This window comes from Triticum urartu, chromosome 6 (assembly GCF_003073215.2).
Source record: "Triticum urartu cultivar G1812 chromosome 6, Tu2.1, whole genome shotgun sequence".
NCBI classification, from domain to species: Eukaryota; Viridiplantae; Streptophyta; class Magnoliopsida; order Poales; family Poaceae; genus Triticum; species Triticum urartu.
The window spans coordinates 405,363,374-405,372,891 of record NC_053027.1 but is presented as its reverse complement, the minus strand read 5'-3'; the positions used below and the strand labels follow the sequence as shown (position 1 = coordinate 405,372,891).

Genomic DNA, 9,518 nt, shown 5'->3' with positions numbered 1-9,518 from the left:
AATCATAAAGAATTGGGAGAAACAATACATACCAAAAAATTTCGCCTCAATTGGAGTAGCTGTTTAGAAATGACATCGAAAATACAAACTCAGCTGTTTGGTTTACGAAATTTTACGTTTTTTCAAATTACTCTTTAACCATAGGGAATTAGAGAAAACTTCCAACATGTGGAAGGAGCGGTTTTGCAGCAGCTTTCCAACGCCATATTATATCCCTCATTCCAATAAACGGTTTAGAATTGCGATCGAAAATACGTTTCATGTTTTTTGTGTGAAGAAAAAACGGTTTTGAAACTGCTCTTAAACCGCTTATATTTTGTCAAAAAATTAAGTTGGGTCATGATATTGGTGTCCATAGCTTTCCAACGGTATATCGCAAGCTCCATTTGGGCAATGTTGGCGAAAGTTCAACCTAGTTCACAGGGAGGTTCAACGTACTACTAGCAGGGCAGGTCATGTTGTGATCAGAATATTATTCTAATTCCGTGATCAGAATAGTATTTATGTGTATATATATATACATAGAAAGTCTATTAGTGACCCTGGGTGAGGAATAATATTCTTCACCCGGGTCAATCGACCGAGCGAAACGTTAGTCGATTTAATTTTAGATCGATGGAAAAGTTAATCGGTCGCCCACCTCCCCCGGATGTAAAAAAACCAGCCCACTCACCCGGTCCGTTCCTCTCTCCCACTTCTCCCAATCTCCCATCTCGTCATTGCGGAGGCAGCGGCAGCGGCAGCGACGTCACCGGAGGGACGACCCAGCGGCGAGGACTACCTCTCTAGCGAGCGGAGTACTTCCTTTCCTCTCTCATGCGGTAGGGATTCAGAGGCGCCGTGGGTGGTGTAAGATCCGGGCGAGCTCGGCAGTGACAACGGCCTTCTCCAGCGTCCCTCTCCACCGCCGGCAGTATTATCGCCAGTAAGACCGCCGCCCCCTCCCCCCCACCATCCTCCTCAACTTCCCCTATCCTCTTCCATGAATTCTGAATTTCTAGGTTTAGGGTTATTGGTTTTTGGGAGCGGTGCAGGGGAAGAGGAAGAAAGACCAAGAAATGAAAGGAAAGAAAAATGAGGAGCTCAGGTGATGCAGGTGATGCAGGTAATGCTGGAGACGGGCTCCTGGCAGTGGGGTCAGAGGTGTAGATCATAGCGGAGGAGATGAGCCATGTGGATGGCATAGAAGAGGGGGAGCTCAAGGCTGCGGAGACGGAAGGAACAACGGTAGAGTATCAGGCTTCGATCTAGCTGAGATCTTTTTTTGTTTGTCACGGGACATGTGAATCGTCTCTCTGGTTTTTCTTTTGTCTAAATTTGACTAATTTCCATCCTGTAGCAATAAATGATTGGTATGACTTAATTGAATGTTCGTAATGATGTACATCAAGAATCAACCTGTACCTAGCTGACAGTGCTAATTCTCTGTAATTTTGTGTTAATTGAAATTTCCACATATGTACGAGCAATATTTCTTAATTCAAGAATATTCACTTTATGAGGATTTTTGTTCTGTGCTATTCTTAAGATAAGATTTGAATTGATGATGCTAACTTTATGTTTTATGAATTTATTAGGCAAACAAGGAATTGGAATTCTGCCAAGAAATCTAGGAGTAGAAGAATATGTATGCAAGGGACTTGGAGACGAGGCAATGGTGCGCTGGTGAGAACACTGTTGTTCTGATGCGTTAGGATTGGGGTTCGGCTGCTCTTCAGTTTGTTATATCAAGGTTTGTTGCATCAGTCACTTCAGGAGATTGTCATGTACACCAGGAAATTAGCTTGATTCAAAGATAGTACAATCAGGCTTAGCTGTTGGTGTAGCTAGCTGGACTATGCAGTTACCTAATTGGAATTCACGACTAGTGTCTTCGGTAGTTCCAACAAATCAAAGATTTTGTATAAAGTAAACAATTTTTCCTATTAGCAAACATTAACTGTGTTAGTTGCATAAGAACAGGACAAGGCGAGTGTTCTATTTTGGAGTTTGTTAAGCCATCTACAAAAAATGAATAACCCGATTTAGATTAAGGAGTGTTTACTAGTTGTGTGCTCATATAAGTAAATGGTTTAGGTGTACGTGAATCTTCAAATCGTTCTTTTCTAGGACAATTTCTAAGATTGTTTTCCTTTTACCCAAAGGTTTTGAAGCTTTGGGAGCCTGCGGCCGGTTCGACGGGTGGCATTAGCAAGCACCGGCCGGCCTCGGCACAGCTTCGGGTGGTTATATGGTGGGCGGAGTACACGAGTGGGCTTCGATGTCAGGGTACGGTGACAAGCTAAATCCTGAGTCCAGCTAGGCTTTTTTCGTTCAGATTTTGTTACTGTTTTCCTTTCGGGATTTCATGGTGAGCAAACCTAGCATTTGCAGTCGTTTGTTTAAGAAATTCATGTCCTGACATCAAATTTTGTTTGTAAGGTAAATCCTGCCAACAAGTCGATGCTATGGGCTTACTAGTTCTCTTAATTTTTCTATTCTAATTTTGTATGCAATTTAGATGAATACTGTCTATTTAATTCAGGGATAGTTCAACATGCTTGTGAGGTACAGATTTTGTAGGTCTAGTTGTAAGTGTTTGCTTGATTTGTCGCTCAAGTTTCATGTTCTAATGATGCTCCTTGACTTCAGTACAATGTTGGCATGTAGGATGACTATCTATGCAACTTATCATGCACAAATTAAAAAAAGCTTGGCTCATCTTCTGCATGTCTCCAAGGAATAATTTCTGATGTATAATGAGATAATGATTATTTCTTTTTATTTCTTATCATGTGGCTAGTTGCTACAAAAAAATAACACATACATCGCCACTTATCATTAAAACAAAATCATATCTACCAAGTTTCTACATTCCGTTGAAGCTTGCAGATTTACATCTATTTTGGTACATTATTGAAACAAATCGTAACCATGGATTCTATATGGAAGATCGAAATATCATTTTTACATTAGGTTCATGTACTGTAAGGAATCGACTTTGTTCATCTTCAACCCATTTTCCTATCTTGCAAAGCTGTCCATTCAAGTATGGTCAATTTCTACTCTGTGACTTAATACATTTGTAACACTGTCATAGTGCCATTGACATGCTCTTTTTTCGCCCCATTTAATATTGATTCATCTACATGGTTACCTGCATGTTTTTGCATACATAACTTATCCAGTCCGCTATTGATCATTTCCCTATCCAGTTTGCTATTGATCATTTCTATTTTTCATCCCGGCAGTATGCCGATATCGATAAGCGAGCCAATAGTTCCAAAACGTTGCTTCACAATTACTCGGCAGTATTTGTCTATTTGGGCAGCACATAGCTGGCTTCGGTGGGTGGCATGGCATGTCCATTCTCAATTGAAGTTGCTCTGAAAATATCGAACTCTGCCATGAAATAGAAAAGATAGAACTTTCCTTCATATCATTGATTTTTCTTAGTCTTCCTTTTGTGAAGCTGTGTAGCATTCTTCCTTTTACTACCTGTAATTTCTTCGTGTGTCGCAAAACATGGATCTGTTAATTTATCCCTCCTAATTATTTAATGTTGAATTCCAAGATCTGGTGAGTGGGATATGTACTAACGAGTTATTTTGCAGATAACCACCGTCCATAGCTCTCATGTGAATGTGGCAAGGCCACAGAACAAGTTTTGCATTGCCAGATATCCAACAGATCAACTGGTGTTATGGATGCTTCTTATAGATATTCTTTTGCCATTTCAAACATCAGACACCAGCTACTCACAATGGAGACAGGAAACATGTAGCTTCTGATGTCAACTAAGTGAGCCTGCCAATTGTGGCAATGGAAGGAGGTGGCATGTCGCCTCATTCATGAGGCTGTTAGTTTCATAACAGAATTTTCCAGTTGCATATCTTTTGTAAAGTGTTCAGACTGTTTTTTTAGCAAAGAAATAAAATTTCTAAGACTTTATCTAATTTTACTTTTTTTCGGATTGTAATACTAAATCAATTTGTCACAGTTGTTTTCCCTTCGTAATAGTATTGCAGTTTTAAAACAATCCAAAGTAGCCTTTCAATTTTGCTAGACTAGATGTAATTAGCCAAAGATACGTACAATATGCGCACACATCCTATGGGTACAAAAGTCAGGAACACCTCTACTGCTCATTCCGTAATATTATGACGGCATCATTTGTTTTTTACAGTCATTTTGATCTGTCGGATTAGTTGCAACCAGTGGCGGAGGCACCGCCCGGCGACTCTGGGCACTTGCCCGGGCTCGCTGGCTCCCCGACAAGCGACAACAGCGCTCGGTCAATTAACAAAGGCCTAAAGTTGTTTGGTAGCTTGCTTTACCTGGGCAAAATTAATTTGGGCCTTCGTTTTCTCAATGGTTCTGTGCCCAACAGGCAACCGTAGGAGAGAGTCTGCAGCCCAGCCAATTGTTCATGACCCGACTCCTAAAGTCTCTTCGTTTCTCATAGGTGCCGAGTGCAGGGGCTAGGCGATAGGAGCGGCGGTTAGCCTAGAGCCCTACTACCCTAGACGGCGAGAAGGGCCCGCGGCGAGCGGACGTCCTGCGCCCAGGCAAGCCAACTCCTTCCTCTCATGATCTCATCTTTGGAACAGTTTCCTTGGCTAAGAATTCTCCATGGAAATTAGGGCTAGGTGCTAGGGATCCCTCATCTAGTCATCTCTGAATATCTCTGAATAACTGGTCAAGACCAGGGATTGAAGCACAACCAAGATCTCATGTAGAATCTCAAAATAGCAGCAGCTCTGCGCTCCTCTGTGCTATGCTGTTAGTTAAAGTGTTAATTACCTCTACAGTACTACTACATGCCTCCAGAAACAGTTTTGATAAGAATGTGTTTGTTGATTTCTTTAAATCTGAAAAGTCATTTGGCAATCTGCAATGAACCAATAGATTTAGGGCATAAATTTAGGTAATGCTTCGTTGACGGATTTAAGGAATTTTGATGCAATACATGTAGTTTATGTATAAGTAGTTCTGCACTATTGTTACTTTTTTTCAAAGATGGTACTGCTGTTACTTATTGTAGCTCATTTTCTTATTTACTTGTGTGACAACTAACTTCAAGTTTTATCATTAAATTTCAGAGATGAGGAGGTTTTTGGTGAGTAGAGCAAGCATTGAAAATGTGAATGGTGTGCAACCGGAAATAGAAGTTGAGGCACAACCACCTACTAACATTGCTAACCGGAAATAATGAATGGTTCAATGACTTGATGATATTGTAGCTCATTTTCTTTAGTGCACTGTCGGTATGTTCCATCTGGCCATCTCTATTCTTGCAAGCTTTCAAGATTTAATATATTCACATCACAACTTAATTACAAATTCATTTTCTATCTTGTAGTGCCTTCTAGGACTTTGGCAACATGGTGAATTTGCCTCTACGCAAGGCTGATTGTATGTCTTTGTTTTGGCAAAAATGAACAAATGAGAGATTTTTTTGACCGTGGTTGAAGAAATTGCAAGATCATATCTGCTGACATCTAGTCTGGTACGGATAGCTTTACTTTTGTTGACAACATTGTGAGTTTGCCTCTATGCAAGACTAGTTATTTATCTTTTGCTGTCAAGTCTCAACCTTATTTGGTCTATGAAACCGACATTGATATATTCTATATAAGTTCACTTTAAAATTACATTTTGTGTGACTATTATATTTATGTTTTCACTTCGTTATTAATGTGAATTTGTGATTCAGAAGTTTTCTGATATATTATATGATGTGTATCTGAATATCTGATTTTTGATTTCTAGATTTCACACTTAGGCTCAACTTGCCCAGGCTCCACAAAAGTTCTGGCTCCGCCACTGGTTGCAACCATGCATGACCTAAAAAAGTGACTTGCATGTCGTAAGTTTACCTCCTTTTTTTACGGAATGGAAGCTGATTCTTTCTTCGACCTGTAATTCTACCTCAAGTTCTTTTCTTTCTTACCTTTTCAGTAGACAAATAGCGCGACCTTATATATATATAGGTAAATTGTTTGAGGCACCTAGGTGCCCAGGCACCTAGCAGTTAATAGCTCGCATGTCCATCCATTTGTATTTATTGATTTGAATAGAATTAAAACACACATTAATTGATGGAGAGAGAATGGCAGAATAAAAAGGAAACAGATATAGTATGTATGCACAATGTGACTCGTTGGCCTGTGGATTTTTTCTACACGCAGATGAATAAATGTATACATAAAAGTTGATACCATTCTGAGATATTCATGACAAAATATTTTATTATCTATATCAACAAATTGTGCGCCGACTCCAAATAATATAAATATACATATGGTATATATACCTACTAATGAAATTATGTACATACACGGGTACGTATATATCCAATGATTTATTCTAGGTTTTTAGGTATTAAAGAAATTATATACGTAGCGGATATGTATATACCTACTAACGAAATTATGTACATACGTGGGTATACATATACCTATGAACAAAATTATATACATACCCCTGCAAAAAAAAGAAATTATATACATACGCGGGTATGCGTATACCTACCAAAGAAATTATGTACATATGCGGGTATGCATATACCCCTAACGAAATTATGTACATATGAGGGTATGCATATATCAACTAATAAAATTATGTATATATGTGCCTGCCTTGAAAAAAGGTACATGTACGGGTATGTGTATGTGTATGTGTATATCCAATTAGATGGTGGGTATGTGTATACCTACTGCTGAAGTTACGTAACATACATGTGTATTTTACATACGTAGTGATTTATTCTACGAATCAATAAGTGGTATATAAGGAGGTAATAAATGTTGATTTTTATTCACTATGGTATTTTAATCACCTTCCTTTTCTATGATGTGACATGCATGCATGGGACAGTTAAAGAATTAAAGCCTGCCAAATTAACTAGTAATTAAATCATTTACATTGGTTTCCAAATCTGTCGCTAAACACGATCTAACGATGGATAGGTAAGGTGCCCAGGCACTTAGGTGTCCCAAACTGGCGTCCTATATAGGTATATATATAGGTATATATATATACGCGGATATCCAATGAATTATTATAGGTTCTAACTAGTAAAGAAATTATATACATACGCGGATATGCATATACTTAATAACAAAATCATGTATGTACGTGAGTATGCATATACCTACTAATTAAACTATATACATACGCGGGTATGCATATACCTACTAAAGAAATTATGTAAATACGTAGGTATGCATATACCAACTAACGGGATTACATATATATGCAGGTACCATGCAAAAAATTACATGTGTGAATATGTGTATACCCCGTTATGTGGTGGATATGTGTATATCTACTACTGAAATTATGTAACATACACGGCTATTTACATACCTAGTGATTTATTGTACGAATCAATAAGTGCTATATAAGGAGGTAATAAATGTTGATTTTATTCACTATAGTATTTTAATCTCCTTCTTTTTCTATGACGTGGCATGCATGCATGAGATGGTTGAAGAATTAAAGCCTGTCAAATTAACTAGTAATTAAAGCGTTTAAATTGGTTTCCAAATCAGCCGCTAAACACGATCCAATGATGGATAGGCATATAGGGAATAAAATTATCTTAATAAATATTGGATCAGATTTTGATTAGGTTAATATGGGATTAGGTGAAAGCGATAGACAGATATCACTAGGTAGGGCACTATTCACAATAGTGTTTTACTATTCAATATACTATTTAGAATAGTATTACACTATTCACATCAATATTTAATTCAATACTATTATTTGCACGTTCTAACTTGATTATTTCTTTGATTCAGGATCTATTATGGTCTGGCGAGGCCAACAATTCGACCGATGGTGTGCGCAGAGGTGTAAAATCATACTCAGTACTCACCGTATTTTTCATTATGTTGTATCAGATGTAGCTAGTTACATTCACTTAGTAGTTTTAGTTGCAAATTTATGGGGTAAATTCATGTCATCTTTCCAAGCAGTTCCACCCGAAGGGAACACTTCTCTACGGCCACAGGGTTCTCATTCAAATTCCACTCTGGCCTACACAGAGAACTACACACGCAAAGGTTTCTTCCATAGGATCCCTAGCATAAGAACTCGTCCCATAAATTCATAAATAAAAATACCAAGTGAAACCAAGAAACTACATCATTTCCACAACATAATTTAGATATGGCTTTCCCTTTCAGGAGGCCCCGAAGGGTTTACACAAGCTAAAGAAAATTACCTTATAACTACCTTCTTGAGCCTTACAATGCTCTGGATATTGTGGCTCATGAGAAACTACTACTACTACTACTCCTGCTGCTGCTACTACTGCTGCTGAGCAACGAGTTTGCTAGCTGGGTCGCAGCTCTTTGCTCTATCGGTGGCTGGTGGTTCTTTTCTGTGTGATGTCTCTCTTCGCAGCAAACGCCTCCTTTTATAGGCGAGAGAGCAGCTCTCTGGTTAGCTTCCAGGAGAATGCACCTCCATTATTTTCTTCTTCTTTCTTCTTGTCCATCATGCATCTAGTTTTTAGGTCTTCTAGGCTTTATAGGCTTTGTAGCCATTTGGAGCCCTTCTTTTTAGGACTACTAGTGCATGCTGGATGGAATTGCACACTCCGTGTCTTGGCTGCAATTGGAGTGGCCTTATCTTCCTTTTAAGTTTACTTGTTCGTCATGATTGTGTCTAGGACCTTATCTTCAGGAATATTGCAGCCTTCTGGTATGCATATGCATGTTCATTTGGCTGCTTATATGCGTATGAAGACACATTGGAGCCAATATGCTGGTCGTCCGTCTTATAATAAATCGTTGTGTGTGTGTCTATATATATACATATATATTTGTTAATTTATTTCAGGGGGTCTTCCCTGCCCATATGATTGATAATACCTTATCAATATTTAGAATAGCTATTTTCGGGATTTCTATCAATATTCGGGTCGGGTATAGGTCATCCACGCCCGAATAATTGATAGCAATATCAATATATGCAATTTGGGCTCTATTCAGACGGCTGCCCATGCCCTGCTATGTCCATATTATCATCATTTAACAGATTGAAATCATATTTTTGATCGCATTCATTCTTTATTTCTTCAAAATTTTCATCAATTTCATGCCTTAATTCTTTTAATATTTCTTTTTTTAATTCTTTCTTTATTATTTTTGAAAAGTCTTCAAATCTTTTATCCATTTCTTGATCTATGTATTCACTGTCTAAAGGGTCAAGCTCCTTTAGAAGGCATTCTTGATATGTTTGATATTTTGGAGACTCTTCCTTCTTTATATTTTTTGAGCTTGATGTCTCCCCCTTTGTAGGAGTTGATGAAGGTATGTCTCTTCTCATTTGGATATAGTCTTTAGCCTTTCGGTCAATATAATAATCTGGTCATAATATCTTTCTTGCCCAAAATAAGGCATCATTATACTATAATATCTTTTAAATGTTAAATCTTCTCCTTTTCTTTTTGCATCTAATTTCTCAATCATAATGTTTTCCCATTCCGAATATATGCCAGGTTTATTTTCATCAAATATTAGATA

General features: G+C 38.1%; 1 long non-coding RNA gene across 2 annotated transcripts; it reads left to right on the top strand.

Annotated features, from left to right (window-relative positions):
• Positions 1–640: 640 nt before the first annotated feature.
• Positions 641–4,018, top strand: LOC125513800. 2 transcript variants are annotated; one of them, XR_007286161.1, is made up of 5 exons: positions 641–925; positions 1,008–1,227; positions 1,578–1,732; positions 2,145–2,268; positions 3,594–4,018. It is a non-coding gene; the product is annotated as an uncharacterized LOC125513800 (long non-coding RNA). The 2 variants fall into 2 exon arrangements; XR_007286162.1 differs by having other exon boundaries at positions 642–925; positions 1,035–1,227.
• Positions 4,019–9,518: the final 5,500 nt, after the last annotated feature.